Consider the following 21,545-nt stretch of genomic DNA (forward strand, 5'->3'; position numbering starts at 1 on the left):
GACACAGAATTTTATTTAAAGCAAAATCTGGCTACTGTTCCCGTAGAGCTAACAAAAACCAAAGTCGTGAGCCTGCAAGCTATCATAAACTGAATGAAACTGCTGGTGTTAAAAACATACACACACACACAATTTTTTAATTGCTTCAGGTAAGTTAAGGCTCAAAGAGAATTTAAAATAACAAGATTTTTTTTGTGTTTGGAGACTGAAAGAGGCAGTGATGAAAAAGTAAAATAAATCTGAGCAATTTAAAGAAGCCAGCTTTGTTAAAAACCAGATGGCCACTTGCCAACACTTCTTTAGGAACATAAGACCAAAGATGATTCTAGGCAAGATTCACAGGCCACAGAGGCTCTTTATTAAACACAAAATCAAGAAAGTTCTCATAAGTATTTCAATTTTAGTAAGTTAAAGGACAGTTAAATAAAAGTAGCACTTTACAAAGCTTTGCAGAATCAATATGGAAACAAAGCTCTGTGCTTTTAACATCTGAGCCCTCAAACACAAGACACATTTTAAACGCCACATTTACAAACATCCTATTCACAAACAACTATAGTCTAAATTCCGTCAGGAAAAGTACTGGTAACTGGAAAAGAGACTGGCCTTAGTTTAAAATCTCCAACAGGTCAGCAGAAAAGAAATCGCACAATTCTGAATTGCAAGTGTCTGAGAACCCTAAATCGAACTCTTCGTCTTAGGTTAAACTCTATACGCAAGCAATTCACATCTGTACCTTCAACTTCCTATAAATGATATCGTTTGTGAAAGAAAAGACAATACGGATAATCCTCAAACTCCTATATCCCATGATCCATCCTCAAAGAGTGGAAGGAACAGCAAAGTGGAAGGAACAAAGCCCTGACGTCAATTACGAGATGAACCCCGGGCACAGGCAGCTGGAGGAAAGGCCTACACATCAACACCCAAATACAAGCTATCTGGGTAACTAGCTAGCAGAGCGGTTCACAAGTTATGGGGGGGTATTCAAGTATTACACCCCCATATTCCCATTTTTAGTCAATCCCCTTCGCCAGTCGAAGGCGGAAATTTTCCTTTTTTTTTTTTTCCTTTTTTGCGGGGGGGGGGGGGTGGGGGAGGAGGAGGAGGAGGAGGACGTGCGCAGGATCGCGAGAAGGAAAGCGAGAACTAGTTGGGTAATGATAGCCAGAACCTAGGCCTATTCTCTCTTTTAACTAGAAATAACTTGAAATTGAGGAAGGTATTAAAAAGTAACAGATCAGTCGATGATGAATTTCTGAGGGAAGGAACGGATTAAGGGACGAAAGGAGAAACGGTGAAAAGATGGATTTCTGGGAATTTTTGTTAGGATTGGGTTAGCCTTTTTAATTAATTTCTTTTCTTTCTTCCTTTTTTTTTTTTCTGAGTGTCGGGGGTGGAAGGCCAAGACGAGGGAAGAAGCCGGATCGAGCAGCCCTAACCTGAAAGGTCTCTCCGAGCCCCGAGGCGAACCCTGTTCTCCCCTCCCCCCACTCCCTCCCCGCGGCCGGCCCGGCCCTCAGTCAGTCCGTCGGCTGTTCTCACCTCCAGTCCCGGCTCCGCTAGGCCCGAACCATTTCCCGGTTGCGGCAGAGGCGGCGCCCAGCCTGCACCTTCACGGGACGCGCATTCGAGCCCGCCGGGGGGGCGGCGACAGGCTGCCAAGGGCGAGGAGCTCCGGGCGGCGGCGGCGGCTGCGGCGGCGGGGGTTCGAGAGGTCTCGAAAAGCGCAGGCGGCGGCGACGTACCTCACACACCACAGGCGGAGGTCCCGCCCCGCTCCATGACTGTCGGGCCCAGACCCCGACGGCCGGCTGAGGCGACAGGGGCGGGCTGACGAGGACCTGGCACCGGGCTCCCCCGCCCCGTCCGCTGGCGACGGCGGCTCGACTACCGCAGCCAGGACTGTGACTGACGCAGCGGCCGCGCCACCCATGTGACCAGGGCCGGGCGGGGACGAGAGCGTCACGTGGCGACGCCGCGCCCCTCCCCGGCACAAAAACGGAGGGCTAAGGGGCCTGCTGTGTCGGGGGGTGACGCTGACGGTAGTGACGTGCGCGGCCGTCGGATCCGAGGACCCGGGGCAAGCCGGGTACTAGCTCAGGTGGCCTAGGCCAGAGTCCCGAGCCCGGCAGCAGCGTCTGACAGGGCGGGCTGGGCAGGGCCCGGCCTGCTGCACACCCCGGCGCCTAGCCGCTAGTGAGGTTCGGAAGGGCGGGGCCGGGCCGAGCCGGATCTACCGGTTCTGGGGCTCTGGAGAGCAGTCTGTCAGCCCCTGCTAAGGGTGTGGCTGAAGCCCCCAGACCCTCTGTCAAGTGCTGACGTTGAAGCCCGGGATCAGTTCCCTCCACAGCTTCGACCGAAAAGGGAAGTCTGCCAGGAGTTTCTGTGCTGGAGGCCGCCTACCAACCTCGCGTGAACTTCCACGAAGCCAAGCCAGCCCTTTTTTCTTCGTCATTTCAACAGCTTCTAGCATTAGTTACTTCCCCCCCCCACGATATTGCAAACACTTTCCTTCAGTTCTTAACATCGGTGCCAGTCAGGGCAAGCTATCATTTTTTTGAGAGTAAAGTCATAGTTACAGACTCAGTTCAGTTCAGTTCAGCCGCTCAGTCGTGTCCGACTCCTTGCAACCCCATGGACTGCAGCACGCCAGGCTTCCCTGTCCATCACCAACACCCGGAGACTACTCAAACTCATGTCCATCGCCTCGGTGATGCCATCCAACCATCTCATCCTCTGTCCTCCCCTTCTCCGCCCGCCTTCAATCTTTCCCACCATCAGGGTCTTTTCCAATGAGTCAGCTTTTCCAATCAGGTGGCCAAAGTATTGGAGTTTCAGCTTCAGCATCAGTCCTTCCAATGAGTATTCAGGACTGATTTCCTTTAGGATTGACTGGTTGGATCTCCTTGCAGTCCAAGGGACTCGCAAGAGTCTTCTCCAACATCACAGTTCAAAAGCATCAATTCTTTGGCACTCAGCTTTCTTTATAGTTCAACTCTCACATCCATACATGACTACTGGAAAAACAATAGCTTTGACTAGACGGACCTTTGTTGGCAAAGTAATGTCTCTGCTTTTTAATATGCTGTCTAGGTTGGTCATAGCTTTTCTTCCAAGGAGCAAGCGTCTTTTAATTTCATGGCTGCAGTCACCATCTTGCAGTGATTTTGGAGCCCCCTCCAAAAAAATCTCTCAGTTTCCATTGTTTCCCCATCTGTTTGCCATGAAGTGATGGGACTGGATGCCACAATCTTAGTTTTCTGAATGTTGAGTTTTAAGCCAACTTTTCCACTCTCCTTTGAAAGAGGAGAGGCTTTCATCAAGAGGCTCTTTAGTTCTTTGCTTTGTGCCATAAGGGTGGTGTCATCTGCATATCTGAGGTTATTGATACTGATATTGTGCTTCACCCAGCCCAGCGTTTCTCATGATGTACTCTGCATGTAAGTTAAATAAGCAGGGTGACAATATACAGCCTTGACAAACTCCTTTCCCAATTTGGAACCAGTCTGTTCCATGTCCAGTTCTAACTGTTGCTTCTTGACCTGCATACAGGTTTCTCAGGAGGCAGGTCAGGTGGTCTGGTATTCCCATCTCTTTTTCCAGTTTGTTGTGATCTACACAGTCAAAGGCTTTGGCGTAGTCAATAAAGTAAAAGTAAATGTTTTTCTGGAACTCTCTTGCTTTTTCTATGATCCAGTGGATGTTGGCAATTTGATCTTTGGTTCCTCTACCTTTTCTAAATCCAGCTTCAGACTAGACAGGATTTTCAAAGCATCTCATACAACACATAGTTACACCAATATGGTAACTATCCAGAGAAACTACTTTGGGTTCATTATTTGGAAAACAGTTTATAACTTCCTGCTTCTTATCTGTTTTCTTTCCACCAAGGGCCTTCATGGAAAGTTGGGGTTTTTTTTCCTTTCACTTTCTACTAATTTTGAAGGAAGCGTTTAAAAAATTTTTTAAGATAAAATTCAACGATTTTGAGGAGCTTTTTGATAAACTATAAAGAATGTGCATATGAAAATGTTTTTATTAGTCCTAAAAGCTGGTCCTAAATTTATTAGGACTAATGAATTGATTAGTCTTAAATTCATCAGCATCATTATTTTCTCTTTATAAAATTCTGAAGTGACCACATATTCTTTTTTTTTTTAAGTGACCACATATTCTTTTAAGCTAAACTATTTATATAGATTTTATCCATGTATCTATATAAATTAGGAAGTGTAGTCATGCAAAACCCAAAATGGACTATGATAAAGTAGAGTGAAAAATAATTGACACATGCATCTCTGCCCTTCAACTACTCCAGTTCTGGAGGCAATCCCTTAACCCTCCCAAGATGTGTCATAAATATATATTAAAATACACTTACATGTAATTTTTATGCAAAAGATAACATACTGTATATACTATTAAGTTCTTTTCCTCAGTTGAATATCCTGGATATCTTCTCATGTCACTACATAAAGAACTGCCTCATTCTTCCTAAGGACAGTATAATATTTCATTATATTAAAATATAATAATTTAATCAATCCCTTACAGGTGGATGTTTAGGTTGCTGCCAAGCCATTACTGAGTTACAAACTAAGCTGCAACTAATAATCTCATAAGATAGACAACTATACCAGTAACTCATTAGAGCACAATCTTTAGATGGAAAGGTATTTTCAATTTGAATGAATGCAGGCATGCTCAGTCATTAGGTCGTGTCTGACTCTTTGGGACCCAGTGGACTGTAGCCCATCAAGCTCCTCTGTCCATGGTATTCTCCAGGCAAGAATATTGGAGTGGGTTGCCATTTCCTCCTCCAGAGAATCTTCACAGTTGAGGGATGGAACCTGAGTCTCCTGAGCCCCTTGCCTTTGGCAGAAGGATTCTTTCACCACTGAGGGACCTGGGAAGTCCCTTCAATTTGAATAGAGATTGTTAAATTGCCTCCATAGATGTAGTGCCAATTTCATTTTGCCTAGGAAGATTTACAAGTCCATATAGGAAAGGAGTGGTGATGAAGAATGACAACAAGAAAGATTATCATGTTACATAATAATTTAAGAAGTATTAAAGCATTGATGATAAAATTTTACAAGAAAATTCCTTTATTTATCTTTGAGTAAATGTTTGGCTAAATTAAAAGCTAATATGCTTTTTGTTTCATAAAGTACCAAGACAGTTTTTTGATATAAATGAGACCTTACTTAAAAACTAAAAGGGGGGTTAGGGATGGAAAAAATAGACTTTTCTTTGGCATTTTTCTGCAAATAAGGATGTCCTTCCCTTTTAGCAATGAGAGAAAAAATTCCTAAAATTATTTCTCAACTCATAACATTTTAATAAGATGCATCCATTTTAACAAAATGAATTTTCTGTCTTTAACTTCATATTCTAGAGCAATGTAAGTCAACTGCACTGATTGGCATAAAAGCAGAAAATACCAACCATAAAACTTTAAGAGAAAAAAATCTCTGAGAAAAATATGACTTTTATTAACAGGCAATATTTGCACAAAGCATTCAGTATACATTGTTGCAACAGCGATTCTTAGTAGCATTCTGGGGTTTTTTAAGTCAGATTTTTGTAGAGGTGTAATTGACATACAGCGAAAAAACATATATAAAACTGAGTCCCTTTACTGAACACTAGAAACCAACCCAACATTGTAAATCAACTATAGTTCAATAAGAAAGTTGAAAAACTAGGGGCTTCTCTGGTGATCTAGTGGTTAAGAATCTCCCTGCTAATGCAGGCAACATGGGTTCGATCCCTGATGGGGAGGATCCCACATGCCACAGGGTAGCTAAGCCCCTGAGCCATAACTGCTGAGCCCTCACATATGCCTAGATTCCGGGCTCTGCAACGAAAAGTAGCCCCTGCTCGCTGCAACTAGAGAAATCCCAACAAAGAGTAGCCCCCACTCTCTACTATTGGAGAAAGCCACAGTGCAGCAACGAAGACCCAGCGTTGCTGCTACTGCTGCTAAGTCACTTCAGTTGTGTCCGACTCTGTGTGACCCCATCCCTGGGATTCTCCAGGCAAGAACACTGGAGTGGGTTGCCATTTCCTTCTCCAATGCATAAAAGTGAAAAGTGAAAGTGAAGTCGCTGAGTCATGTCTGACTCTTCGCGACCCCATGGACTGCAGCCTCCCAGGCTCCTCCGTCCATGGGATTTTCCAGGCAAGAGTACTGGAGTGGGGTGCCATTGCCTTTTCCAAGACCCAGCACAGCTACAAATAAATCAATCAAATATTTTTTAAAATAATAAAATTTATATACAGTAAAATTTATCCTTTTCAATATTTTATTCTCTGAGTTCTAACAAATGTGTGCAGCTATGTGACCACCACCCTTACCCCTAATCATTTCCTCTTGCTCCTTTATAACGAACCCCTCAGTTCAATCCCAGTTCCTGTCAACCACTGATATACTTTCTGTCCCTATACGTCACCTTTTCCAGAATATCACATGAATGGAATCATATAGTAGGTAGCCTTTTAAATCTGGCTTCCTTCACTTAGCATGCCTTTGAGATCTATCTATCGTCATTGCATATCTCAGTAATTTATCCCTTTTTATTGCTGAGTAGTGTTCTATTACTATAACACAGACTGTTTAGGCATTCATCAGTTGAAGAGCATTTGGGTGGTTTCTACTTCAATAATTATGAATAAAATTTATATAAACACCCAGGTACAAGATTGCATTCAGTCTTTAAACTGATTTTCTGAAAGGCACTTCTAGATATACGAATTGCTAAGTCATTAATATACCTACATAAATATTATTCTGCGCTATTTAAGAAACTCAAATAAATTAGTCATTATTTATCAAATGTTTTGTTTATTAAACACCTACTTTATACCAAGTACTGTTCTAGGCAATGAATAAAACAACTGTCAAATGTTGGCACCCCCAAAAATATCACCAAAATGATGTGTTGATAAGTCAAAGCTGAGCTTATTGCTTACTAGTAAAAGAGACTAGTACCTTGATGATTTCAGTAGCATTTCCAAGTGGAATTTGAGATATTTATAAGATTTTGGGGTCTGGACTAAGGGGGTTTTTCAGTTTAGGAGGCTTGATTGGGATTGGGTAAGAATCATGATATAGTAGGTTAGGATTAGCAGACACAGCAAGGCAAAGGTTTTTAAGAGTCTTGAGTGTATATTAGTTTTTATTGCTGCTTTAACAAATTACCACCAACATTTTAAATCAACTATACCTCAGTAAAAATAAATAGGGAATTCCCTGGCAGTCCAATGGTTAGGACTCCAAGCTTTCACTTCAAGGGGCCTGGGATTCAATTCCTGGTGGAGGAACTAAGATTCCACAAGGTGAATGGCATGGCAAATAAATAAGTAAAATTAAGACATCTATTGAAAGTTGAGTAGTTCAGTGTTCACTAAGATGGGACTTCGAGAAATTTCTGAAATGGAAAGTTGCAATTTTTCTGTTCCTGGTTGAATGGTTCTGGAATAGTAGTAATGTTGAAGATGACAATGAAATAATAAAATTATGTCAATGTTGATAGTAATCCATGTGGATATAGATAGTTTCAATTCTGTGTCTCACTTTGGAGCCATTTTTCAGCCTGAGTTGGAGAACGTTAACATCTGGCCATGATCAATCCAAATCTTCACTGTCACTTGTGGTATCATGATTTTTGTTGTTCAATGGCTAAGTCGTGACAGACTCTTTGGGACCCCATGGACTGCAGCATGCCAGGCTCCTCTGTCCTCCACTGTCTCCCAGAGTTTGCTCAAATTCATGTCCATTGAGTCAGTGATGCTATCTAACCCTCTCATCCCCTACCACCTTCTTCTCCTTTTGCTTTCAGTCTTTCCTAGCGTCATCATGATTAAGAATCAAATTTCTGGGGAGTGGTGGTTTCAAATTGCACAAGTACCAGGTTTTCCCATTCTTAATCCTTCTGGGCAATGCTCAGGAAAACTAGAGAACACTTATATTAGTTACTGCATTTGAGGGGCCAGAGAGCTGGAGAATTATTTATATAACTACTCCTGTTGATCACTGTTGAAGGCATTCTAGCAACTCTGGCCTGTTGCATGTAAGTAAAGCAAACTATAGCAGCCAGAAACATTTTTGGGGCAAATAAAATCAGGAACATCTGCATAACTAAAGATACACTGCCATTTCTGAAATAGTGGAGGTGAGGGACATGGATGGGCACCGACAATTTCTGCTTCAGTGATAATTACTGTACACACTATGTATCAGGCAAATGCTAAACATTTTGAGATGCATTATTTGCTTTTTTTTACCTTGTCTTCTCTAGCTTGTGTGCTACCACTGTGCTGAAACCAATCACCAAGGTAACCATCAATTCCCATACTGTCAAATCCAAAAGTTGAATCTTTGTCTTTACCTTTTTGTTTTACACAATGAACCATTTTCTCTTGTTTGAGACACTTTCCTCTCTTGGTTTTTGAGATGCCACACTCTCCAAGATGTCTGAACACTTGATCTTTAGCTCTTTTCTCTCTGTTTCTTTCTGTGATTGGAAATTTTTTTGTAGAGGCCAGATAGTAAATACTTCAGGCGTTACAGGCCAAGTGGCAAAATCAAGGATTTTGTATAGGTACAAAATAGTAGATTAAAATTTTTTCCATAAATTGTTCATGAAATTCAAAATGTAGTAATTAAGCTTTGCAATTCAAGTAATTATAATGAGAATTGTAATGAGAATAATAATTTTTCTTTTTGGGCAGGGAATGAGGATAACATTTCACTTACTTGGACTTCAAAGTTATTATTTCTTATCATCAAATGTGATTTCAGATTTTTTTTTCCCCACTTCTACTTTGCTAGATATTCTTCTGTTAGTGCTTATCTGTAGTGAAGTTTCATGTATTTCATTTTCAAAAACATCTTTTCACAGGTAGGTATTGCCAAATACAGATAGGTAATATTACTTAAGAATATTAATTACTGAGAATTCCTTCATGGTCCAGTGTTTAGGACTCCGTGCTTTCACTGCTGTGAAGTCCAGAAACTTCCATAGGTACTGCAGTTTGAGCTCAGAAAAGACATATGCTGCAAGTTTGTGTGGTAATAGACATTTTACTTGTATCTTTGGACAGCACAGGAAGTATATAAAGCAACTTGATATTATTTGTGATTAAAAAAATTATTGTTGCTGAAATGAATTGACTGTAGTAAAATTTCACATATATACAGTTTGCTTTGTAATTTAGGTTGAACTTGTTAAGAAACATGATTGAGTCTTCAGTAAAAGCTGATTTCCAAGCCATTTAGTATTCAACAGTGGCTGAGGGCACTTCTCATTCACAAAAATCCATTTGACAACATTATTCACAATAGCCAAAATGTGAAAGCAACCCAGATGAATGGATAAGCAAAATGTGGTATATTCATTAACAAAATATCATTCAACCTTAAAAAGGAAAAAAAAATTGCACATGCTACAACATGAATGAACCTTGAGGATATTATGCTAAGTGAAATAAGCCAGTCACAAAAAGACAAATACTGTATGATTCTACTCATAAGAGGTACCAAAAGTAGTTAAATTCACAGAGACAGTACAATGTAGTTTTCAGGGGCTGGAGTGACAGGAATGGGGAATTATTGTTTAATGGGTATAGCATTTTAATTTTGAAAGATGAAACAAATTTTGGAAATGGATAATGGTGATGATTGTGCTTAATATCACTGAATGGCATACAAAAAATTGGCCAAATATTAAATTTTATGTTATATGTATTTTACCACCATTAAAAAAAGTTTCCATCTCAGTCCAGAGCTCAAATAATCACAATAATATTTTACCATTAGTAAGCCATCAAACTGCCATGTGGTATAGCAAGTGAGGATATTCAGGTATATTTCTGAAAAAAAATTCCTGGAACACATGATGGTTAAATCCAGAAGAGGAAATAAAGTTCACTCTTGATGCTGTTAGTAAGATGATAGATGATAAATTCATATAATTTACAACAAGGCTTTAAACACCTTACATTTTCCAAAGCTTTGTAAATCTGTTCAAAGAAGCTTTTCCTCCTCCACACATCTTTGTTTGTTGTTGTTGTTTTGGTCACTAAGTCATTTCTGACTCTTTTGTGCCACTATGGATTGTAGCCCACCAGGCTCCTCTGTCCATGGGATTTCCCAGACAAGAATACTGGAGTGGGTTGCCACTTCCTTTTCCAGGGGATCTTCCTGACCCAGGGATCAAACCCACGTCTCCTGCATTGGCAGGTGAATTCTCTACCACTGAGCCACCAGTACCACCATCAATTTTACATATCTTATTCAACACAACTGCAGGTTGTATAGAATTAGGGTTTTCACGACTTCTTTGAAAACATTCTCTTTTGTAGTTATTCCACACAGACTACTCTTAGTGGTAATTCTTTAGTCACTTCAAACTCAGTATTGATTCCTCAAATAAACAACTGACTGATATCATCGATGACTGTGTCCTCATCAAGATTCAAGTACCTATATCTACTTGGAATAGCACTGAAAGTCTAAAAGTAAATCTTCATATTTGTGGTTGAAAAATTCAACAAGGTTCTAAGACAATTTTCAATGGGCAAGCAATACTCTTTTCAACAAATTGTGCTGGGACAACTGGATATCCATATGTAAAAGAATTATGTTGGATTTCTACCTCACAGCACATACAAAAATCAGCTGAAAATAATCCAAGCCCTAATTGTAAGAGCTAAACCTATAAAACTCTTAAAAAAGAACAAAGGCATAAAGTTTCAAGATCTGGAATAGCCACTGTTCATTAGATATGACACCAAAAGTACAAGCAACAAAACAAAAACATGAACTGGACTTCTTCAAAATTAAGATGTTTTGTGCTTCAAAAAGACAACATCAAGAAAGTGAATAGACAGGACTTTCCTGGTGACTCAGTGGTAAAGAATCTGCCTGCCAACGCAGGAGCTGCAGGAGACACGGATTTGATCCCCTGGATCAGGAAGATCCCACGTGGCGAGGAACAACTATACCCGTGCACCACAGCTAGGGAGCCACTGCTCTGGAGTCCATGTTCCACCACTACTGAGCCCATAGGCAACAACTACTGAAGCCCACGTGCCTAGAGTCTGTGCTTTTCAATAAGAGAAGTCATTGCAATGAGAAGCCAGTGCACTGCAGCTAGAGAAAGACCTCTTGCAGTAATAAAGGTCCAGCCAGCCAATGAATAAATAAGTAAATAGATATTTTAAGAAAGTGAAAAGACAAAAGACAAATACCCAATTTTTAAAATATGCACAGAGGTTCTTTTTTTTTTCTTGCCCTCCTCAAAAGTTTAAGCATAATGCTATCATATAACCCAGAGTCCTTGGTGTGTACCCAAGAAAATTACAAAAAAAAAAAAGGTCCTCACAAAACCTTGCACATAAATGTCCACAGTAGCATTATTCTTAATAGCCAAAAGATGGAAAACAATGTGAAAGTCCAGCAGGTGAATGGATAAACATTGTGGCATGTCCATACAATAAAATATTATTGGGCAATATGATACACTGTAAATGAACCTAGAAAACCTTATGTTGACTGAAAGAAGTCAGTCACAAAGGACAATACACAGTATGAGTCCATTTATATGAAATGTTCTTAATATGGAAATTACAGAGATAGAAAAAAATTAGTGATTACCTATGGCTGGGTGCTTGGTGGGGAATGGGTAATGACTGCTAACGGGTATAAGATTTCTTTGGGGGGGTAATAAGAATTGATTCTGGTGGGGGTTGTATAACTCTGAATTGTACACTTTCAATGGGTGAATTATATGGATGTTCATTAAAACTCAAGAAGTTATTAATACTACAAAAAGTAAGTCAAGGAAAACCAACTGATACCCCTTTGTTCTTTAATTGACTATTGATGTTGCTCTCAATGTCTTTAACTCTGAGCAACTGTTCTCACCTCTTAAGCAAGTTTATTTTTCTTTGGCTGCTACTATCAAACATGATTTAAGGATCTTGTCATCATTAAACGACTTTCCTCACTTACATAACGCTGCTGCTCCTGCTGCTGCTAAGTTGCTTCAGTCACGTCCGACTCTTAGTGACCCCATGGACTGCAGCCTACCAGGCGCCTCTGTCCACGGGATTTCAGGGAAGAGTACTGGAGTGGGTTGCCATTACCTTCTCCACACTTACATAATGAGTTACTAAGAAACTTTAGTTGCAGCCTCCTTTTCATTTTTAAACATTTTTGGAAGAAATTAATTTGTAATGAGGTGTTGTATATCAAATCTCGAATGTCTCTTAAACAAGTAAAATCTCCAGTGTTCTCTATGATCTAACCTCAGAAGTCATATTCATTTCTGTAATATTCTGTTGGTTGCACAAGTCAACCCTATTCAGTGTGGGAGGGGACTGTACAAGGACATGAGTACCAGGACTCAGAAGTCATTGAGAGCCATTTTAGAGATTACCCACCACAATGCCTTGTTAAGAGAAAGGAATCAACAAAAACTGTTCCTATAAAAATGCAAACTTAAAAAAAAAAAAAATGCAACCTTTAAGAAAAGTAGTTAGTACAAATCCACACATGGTTCATAGTCTCTATACATACTCACATTCTCAAAATAAACTCCAAGTATACATACTATTGAGGCAAATGAGAATATTAATGATTTTGTTATTATTCATTTATTCCATAACAAATCGCTCAAAACTTAGTGGCTTAACACAACAATAACCGTTTATTGTCTCTTACAATTTCATTGGGTCAGGAATTCAGGTGGGGCTTTGCTAGGCAGTTCTCGCTTGGGTCTCTTAACAGGCTGTAGTCATATGAACACTTAACTGGGAATGGAGGCTCTCCTTCTCAGGTGGCTCCCTGATGTGCCTGGCAGTTTGCTGCTGACTGTTGTTTGGAGGACTCGGTTCCTCTCCACAGGGGCCTCTCTACAAGGCTGCTCATACCACAGAGGCTGGGTCATCCTAGAGTGAATGTTTCAAGAGACAAGGCAGAAACTGTAATGCCTTTTATGACCTTGCATCTGAAGTCACAAATGATGCAGTGTGGGAAGGGACTATACAAGGACATAAACAACAGGGAATAGGATCTTTAAGAATCATCTTGGAAGGGTAGTTACACCAATCCAAACCATAATTTTCCTTCATGTGATTTCAAGCAGTTTACATAGGAAAAAAAAACTTCCACTAACGACAGTAAAATCTACTTTTAAAATATTGGTTCAGTTTCCTTTCCAGTCCTTATTTACATGCATAACCTGTGTACATTAACACTCACAGAACACTCCACCCAACAATAGCAGAATATACATTCTTTTCAAAGGGCATTCAGAACATTCACTAGGGTGTGTTTACTAAGGTAACCCATATTCCAGATCATAAAATAAGTCTCAATAAAGGTAGAAGGATTCAAGTCATATAAGGTTTTGAATATGGTATCTTATTCATTCATGAACACCCCATATACCTGGCTTTGGGGCTCCAGGTATATCTGACCACGGCAGAGTTAAGTTAGAAATCAGTAATATAAACATCTCTGGAAAATCCCTCAATATATAGAAACAATAATACACATCTATATAACCCATTGGTCAAAGAAGAATTCCAAAGGAAAAACTAGATAATATTTACCTTTTCAGTTTATAAATTTATATGTTTATAAAAGTATAAAATCATAGTTTTAAAAATGTGAGTTCTCTCTGTGGGAAGATTTTTAAATAAAAATTCAATTTCTTTATAAATATACAGGTATTTGGGTCATTTGTTTATTCTCGAGTGAACTTGTTCATGTGGGTTCCAATGAATTTTTCTATTTTATTAAATAAGTAAAGTTGTCTTGCTATTTCCTAGTGTCTTTTTAATATATGTGGAATCTGTAGTGATAGCATCTCACTCATTTCTGATATTGGTAATTTGTCTCCTCTCTTTTGTATTGAGCAGTCTGGCTAGAGATTTACTGATTTTTATTAGACTTCTCATGGAACTACTTTTTATTTGTTTTATTTATTTATTGGCTGTGCCGTGGGGCTTATGGGTTCTTATTTCTGTGACCAGGAATTGAATCCAGGCCCTTAGCAGTGAGAGCACAGAGTCCTAACCAATGGACCACCAGGAAATTCCCATAGAACTACCTTTTAGGTTCACTGACTTTCTCTATTATTTGTTTTCTATTTCACTGATCTCTGCCCTTGATCTTTATTATTTCCTTTCTTCAAGTTGTTTCAGGATTTATTTGCTCTTCTTTTTCTAGTTTATTAAGGTGCAAGCTGAAGTCACTGTTTTGAGACATTTTTCTCTAATATTTAGTGCTATTAATTTTCCCAAAGTATGCATTCGCGGCATCCCACAAATATTTCGCTTCCATCTTTAGTTCTTTAAAAATATTTTGTAATTTTCCTTTTGAGTTCATTTTTGATCCATGAGTTATATAGAAGTGTTGTTATTCAGCTTCTGTATGTTGAGGGATTTTCCAGAGATGTTTCTGATACTGATTTCTAGTTTAACTTCACTGTGGTCAGATATACCTTGTATGTACTGTAAACAAAGAACAAAAGAGCATTTTTGCTCACCAACCAATTCTACAGGGAATAACCTGCTGCAGATGCTCACCAACAGTGCCCTCTGCTTCACACAGAGGAAAGGATGATCTCAGGATGCTCTGTGATTTGGACAAGCAGGCCCCTTAGATGTATATCTCAGGAAGATTTTTAATGAACTCAGATTCCTGCATCTTCCCACATATAGGAAAGCACTGAAATCATTAACCTAAGATACCTATTGTTTGTGACTAAAGAATAGCAAGGAGAGATAAGAAAGCCTTCCTCAGTGATCAATGCAAAGAAATACAGGAAAATAATAGAATGGGAAAGACTAGAGATCTCTTCAAGAAAATTAGAGATGCCAAGGTAACATTTCATGCAAAGATGGTGCACAATAAAGGACAGAAATGGTATGGACCTAACAGAAGCAGAAGATATTAAGGGGTGGCAAGAATACACAGAACTATACAAAAAAAGATCTTCATGACCCAGATAACCACAATGGTGTGCACTCATCTTGTATGTTAGCAAAGTAATGCTCAAAATTCTCCAACCCAGGCTTCAACAGTATGTGAACCGTGAACTTCCAGATGTTCAAGCAGGATTTAGAAAAGGCAGAGGAACCAAAGATCAAATTGCCAACATCTGCTGGATCATCCAAAAAGCAAGAGAGTTCCAGAAAAGCATCTACTTCTGCTTTATTGGCTACGCCAAAGTCTTTGACTGTGTGGATCACAACAAACTTTGGAAAATTCTTCAAGAGATGGGAATACCAGACCACCTGACCTGCCTCCTGAGAAATCTGTATGCAGGTCAAGAAGCAACAATTAGAACTGCACATGGAACAACAGACTGGCTCCAAATCGGGAAAGGAATGTGTCAAGGCTGTATATTGTCAGCCTGCTTATTTAACTTATATGCAGAGTAGTAGTAATAGTGTTAGTTGCTCAGTCGTGTCCGACTCTTTGCGACCCCATGGACTATAGCCTGCCAGTCTCCTCTGTCTATGGGATTCTCCAGGCAAGAACACTGGAGTGGATTACCATTCCCTTCTCCAGAGGATCTTCCCAACCCAGGGATCGAACACAGGTCTCCTGAATTGTAGGCAAACTTTTTACCATTTGAGCTATAGGAAATACCTGATGTATATGCAGAGTACATCATTTGAAATGCCTGGCTGGATGAAGCACAAGCTGGAATCAAGATTGCTGGGAGAAATATCAATAATCTCAGATATGCAGATGACACCACCCTTATGGCAGAAAGCAAAGAACTAAAGAGCCCCTTGATGAAAGCCTCTCCTCTTTCAGAGGAGAGTGAAAAAGTTGGCTTAAAACTCAACATTCAGAAAACCAGGATCATAGCATCTGCTCCCATCACTTCATGGCAAGTAGATGGGGAGACAATGGAAACAGTGAGAGACTTTATTTTATTGGGCTCCAAAATCATTGCAGATGATGACTGTAGCCATGAAATTAAAAGACGCTTGCTCCTTGGAAGACAAACTGTGACCAACCTAGACAGCATATTAAAAAGCAGAGACATTGCTTTGCCAACAATGGTCCGTCTAGTCAAAGTTATGATTTTTCCAGTAGTCATGTATGGATGAGAGATTTGGACCATAAAGAAGCCTGAGCACCGAAGGATTGATGCTTTTTTAACTGTGGTTAAAGAGTTAAAGCCTGTTAACGTTAAAGAGTTAAGAGACTGCAAGGACATCCAGTTAGTCAATCCTAAAGGAAATCAACCCTGAATACTCATTGGAAGGACTGATGCTGAAGCTGAAGCTCTAATACTTTGGCCACCTGATTGGAAAAGCTGATTCATTGGAAAAGACCCCGATGCTGGGAAAGACTGAAGGCGGGAGGAGAAGAGGAGGACAGAGGATGAGATAGCTGTATGGCATCAGCGACTCGACGGACAGAAGTTTGATTATGTGTAATGAGATTATGTATAACGTGGAAAAAGTGACAGATTTTATTTTCTTGAGTTCCAAAATCACTGTGGAAGATGACTGTAACCATGAGATTAAAAGATATTTGCTCCTTGGAAGAAAAGCTATGAGAAACGTAGATAGCCTATTAAAAAGCAGAAACATCACTTTGCTGACAAAGGTCTTTATAGTCAAAGCTATGGTTTTTCCAGTAGTCATGTATGGATGTGAGAGTTGGATCATAAAGAAGGCTGAGCACTGAAGAATTGATGTTTTTAAACTGTGGTGTTGGAGAAGACTCTTGAGAGTCCCTTGGACTGCAAGGAGATCCAACCAGTCAATCCTAAAGGAAATCAGTCCTGAATACTCATTGGAAGGACTGATGCTGAAGCTGAATCTCCAAAACTTTGGCCATCTGATGCAAAGAGACGACTTAGAGCCTGATGCTGGGAAAGATTGAAGGCAGGAGGAGAAAGGGATGACAGAGAATGAGATGGTTGGATGGCATCACCAACTCAGTGGACATGAGTTTGAACAAATTCAGGGAGATAATGAAGGACAGGGAAACCTGGCAGGCTATCGTCCATGGGGTCAAAAAGAGTCACACACGACTTAGTGACTTAACAATGAGATTATAGACATGATTAGGTTTAAATCTGTCATGTTGATATTTATTGTCTATTTGTCCCATTTGTATTTGTTTTCTTTTTCCTCTTTTACTTTTTAAAAATTCTATTTATTTCCTTTGTTGGGTTATTAGCTAGAGTGTGTTATTTTGTTGGTTTATAGGGTTCATATATATTTAATTCTTTCCTCTAGGAATCTCCCCAAGACAAATGAAAGCATATATCCACACAAAGACTTATACGTGAATGTTCATAGCAGCTTTGTTTGTAGTAGCCAAAAACTGGAAACAGCCTAAATATCCATCAATACATGAGTGGATAAACAAATTTGGTATATCCATACAGTAGAATACTACTATCAGTAAAAAGGAATAACCTGTTGATAAACATGACCACAAGAACGAAGGACTTCTCTGGCAGTCTAGCAGTTAAGACTTTGCCTTTCCATGCAACAGGTGCTGGTTCCATCCCTGGTCAGGGAGCTAAGATCCCACATACCACATGGCCAATAAACAAAAATATAAAGCAGAAAGAATATTGTAATAAATTCAATAAAGACTTTAAAGTGGTCCACATAAAAAAATCTTAAAAAAAGAAAAAAATGAGTCCCAAGATAATCATGTTGAAAGAAGGCAGACCAAAAAAGTACATACTATATAATTCTATTTATATACATTCAAAAAATGCAAACTATTCTATAGTTAAGTATGATATATTTGTAGTTTTCTGGGGACTAATGGCAGATAGGGTAAGCAAAGAGGAATGGGTGGGAAGGATTACAAAAGAGCACATGGAAGCTTTGTGAGACAAGGTTTAATTATCTTGCTTGTGGTTATGATTTCATGGGTATATATAGATGTCAAAATCCATCAAATTATATACTTTAAATACGTGAAGATCATTGTAGGTCAATTGCACCTCATAAAGTTCTGAAAAGAAAATATTGGCAGGAATTTCCTGGCAGTCCAGTGGTTAGGACTCGGCACTTTCACTGCCCTAGCCGGGATTTAATCCCTGGTCAGGAATCTGCAAGCCATGTAGCCAAAAAAAAAAAAGAATGAAAGAAAGCAACTAAAAAAGAAAATTGGAAAGTAACGAAATAAAAAGTGTAAATTATAGTGTAATTATAAACCAATCACTGAGTTCTTGGCACCCAAATATGATAACTATTAGCAATTTGGTCACTTTCAAATTCTACAGACTAATTTTCAGACACCCAAGTGGTATCTGAAAATTTTCAAAAACTGTAGTATTCCATTGTGTTAAAAATTATTTTACCTTTCTCTAATTTCTAGGGTCAATTTTTATTTGCCAAGGTAGTAGTTGCTACTATTATTATAATTATACTGAAATGAATACTTTTTTTTTTTTTAAATGAATACTTTTATTACCAATCATCCAAACAACAGATCTTGAAACCTTCCTGGGTTCACCTCTTCCACCACAAAATCAACCGATCACTGAGTTCTGTAATTTCTACCTTCTCAGTATCTCTCATATTTGTCACCTTCTTTCCACTCTCATCTTTAATGTGTTAAGTTAGTATAATTGTGTTAGGCTTGTACAAAAACCACACAATATATGATCTGCTGTAAGGAGATGTGTTCCCTCTGGCCTTGCCAAGAGTGATGGGGATGAGTCACTATGTCAAAGCTCTGGGGACCAACGTCACCAAGAGTGACCCTCATTTCTCTTCTGAAAAAAGTGAAATAATATCTCATTCTTTTATCTTAATGATAAAGATACTAAAACAATAAATCTAAATGTAAATTAAAGCAATAAATCTAAAATGTGAAAAAACAATTTTTCTTGAACACTTATATGTTTTTATAAGGTGATCAATTAATTTAATAACTATGTTTTATATATCTGAATATTAATTATGCATCTATATATATGTTTACATGGGTTCAACAACTCTTTCTCAGCCATATGCAGCTGCCTTGGAAGGCTTTACCAAACTCTCCCTGTGGTTAAGACTCTAAGCTCTCTAGTGACTTAAGCTTGTACTACTTAACACATGTCTATAAGTGTTTATTAATAGCCTATTAATCCTCAGAGGACAAAGACAGATACTTAATACTGGCTGTTAAATTTTGCATAAATGAGTGTTTTTTCCTTTGTCCACATACTCACTGATTCTCTCCAAGGCAGCTAACTAGTTAGGGGTGATTTTCTTTGTACAAGTATCTAGTTATATTGGCTTACATGTTTATTGACCCTATGGATTTGCCTAGTACAGAAATAATCTCAGAATACTCTTAGGACTTCTCAAGGAAGGGAATTGTTTTATCAAATGTACACCACAATGTTTATGTAAAAATATTACCCAGTAGCTGCATGGTTTTTCATTCTTGATTTTGACCAGAATTTTTGGGAGAGTAAGATCCAGTGCTAGGGATTTATCAGTGTGGCCTCACAGCATTTCTTATCTATAACCCAAGTAGCTTGTAGCACATGGCAACTTGTACTGTGTCTTACTTAATTTTAAATTAACATAATACTCATAATCATAAAAGGTTGAACTCAGGTGTTTACTACTACTCGCAAAATGTCACATTCAAGTAATGAAAAATAATAATAACCAAAACCCACTAAGACAGCACAAATAGGAGAGGAGTACACAGGGGTGTAGCTTCTTACGTAAACTTACCATCACTCTGTCCTTGAGCCCTCCCTGACCTTGGCTGATGAATGCATGCTGTTGTCGAGTTTTGAGCCTTTGCAGAGTTCCATGGCATGAATTGGCTTGCTTCCTATTGACTTTCCTTCACTGTAGGGTTATGATTGGGCCCTTAAAATGATTTGGTTGTTTAAGTAGGCATCCATGATTCCATCAATTTTTCCAGCTTCCAGAAGAATTGCAGTTTCTCATGTTTCATCTCCTTTCCTTTTCTCTTTGCCTTATGGGTTTATACTTTGTGTCTGTTTCTTCCTTTCTTTTTTTTTTTTTTAATATGGAACGCTTCACGAATCTGTGTGTCATCCTTGCTCAGGGGCCATGCTAATCTTCTCTGTATCGTTCCAATTTTAGTATATGTGCTGCCAAAGCGAGCACTGTGTCTGTTTCTTTTCTACCATGTTATTAGGTGTCAGGAGGAATGGTAATAAATATGGTTTCAGTTCGCTATATTTTAATGAAAGCCTTTTTTCCTTTTAGTGTTTTTGTGTGTGTGTCTCCCCAGCTGATAGTGAACTCCAAGGAAATCACTGCTGAAGTGTTATTTATACATTGTAGCATAGTACCTTCCAAATAGGAGTTATACTGATGTTTGTGGTTATTATTGATAACCTTGAATCGAATGCGCAAGTATCCTTGGGAGGATACAAAAGACTTTCCAAAGACATTGGCAATTTCCAGGTCCTCAACTTCCATCCGTACTCTCCTAAAATGCATCTGAGAATGTCTGCAGCCGAGATGTCATCCTGGCTTCCCTTTCTCTCTTCCTCTTTCATACTACCTTTCTCTGTCTTTCTCTCTCTCACACACACCACCACCACCACCACCACCCCTACACCTACATCTTTTTATGGTATAATTTTACCAAGATGTAAAAACCCAAAGGACAGCATACAAAAATACAATTTGCAATATTCCTTTGGGCCAACTTCTTTCAATTTGTTGTCATTGTTTAGTCACTAAGCCATGTCTGACTCTATGCGACCCCATGGACAGACACCATACAACCCCTTTCAATTAAGGCACCATAGTCCAAGGTCTGAATATATATTTGGCCTGTTATCAATTTAGATATACTGTAAAGGGGAAGGGAGGATATAATGACAATTTTTGATTAAAGACTTTGTCTCTTCCATTTGTTGCCAAAGAACTTTGCTGCTTGAAGAGTACTGTGAAATTAAGAAAGCTAGGCTGAGAAATGTTGAAGGTGATGACACCTCATTTCTTCCTAGTAATGGCAGGTCTCCATGTCTTAACTACTTTAGAACACGATTATTCAAAATGCATAAAAAACCTACAATGACAGCACCCAGATCATGGATTCTAAACACCATTCTCCAATTAAAAATCAGGACAGGTCCCTTGGAGAAGTGGTTGGTTCAAAGACAAGGCAAGGAGATCACAAGATGAACCCAGAACATCTAGTGATTTCAACAGGTAAGGAAGTACTAACAAAAAGATGAAGATTTAAAAAAAAAAACAAAGGAGCCAACCTGAAGGAATGCTTCTAATAGTCAAAGGCGGAATAATTTGAGCCAAAAAACAATGCTATTATTGAATTTTAACCCACAGGACAGAAGAAACATTCATGAGTCCACAGTACCATCGATTAAATGAATGGGAGAGAAGACGCAGCTCTTGCTTATAGTATAATTCCAATTAGTGTAGAAGTAAAGAGGAAAGTGGAAAATTACCATTTGCCAAACATCACAGTAATAACTATTGTTATCTACACTAAAAGTAGTAGGTGACTGTGAGGACAATTTGCAGTC

General features: G+C 39.0%; 1 protein-coding gene and 1 non-coding gene across 5 annotated transcripts in view; both read right to left on the reverse strand.

Moving 5' to 3' along the window:
- The window catches only part of AFF4 (ALF transcription elongation factor 4), a 79,370-nt gene extending 77,601 nt beyond the window's left edge, over positions 1–1,769 (reverse strand). For 2 of the 4 annotated variants that reach the window (XM_061151296.1, XM_061151293.1), the window contains exon 1: positions 1,546–1,681. The gene's annotated coding sequence lies outside the window, so the exon portion shown is untranslated. Of the gene's footprint in view, positions 1–1,545; positions 1,682–1,748 lie in introns of those variants that run through there. The other 2 variants (XM_061151295.1, XM_061151294.1) reach the window with 2 other exon arrangements.
- An 18,275-nt stretch (positions 1,770–20,044) lies between these two features.
- Positions 20,045–20,151, reverse strand: LOC133062966 (U6 spliceosomal RNA). The gene has a single exon (XR_009694285.1). It is a non-coding gene; the product is annotated as a U6 spliceosomal RNA (small nuclear RNA).
- Positions 20,152–21,545: the final 1,394 nt, after the last annotated feature.

Source organism: Dama dama, chromosome 9 (assembly GCF_033118175.1).
Source record: "Dama dama isolate Ldn47 chromosome 9, ASM3311817v1, whole genome shotgun sequence".
Classification (NCBI taxonomy): domain Eukaryota; kingdom Metazoa; phylum Chordata; class Mammalia; order Artiodactyla; family Cervidae; genus Dama; species Dama dama.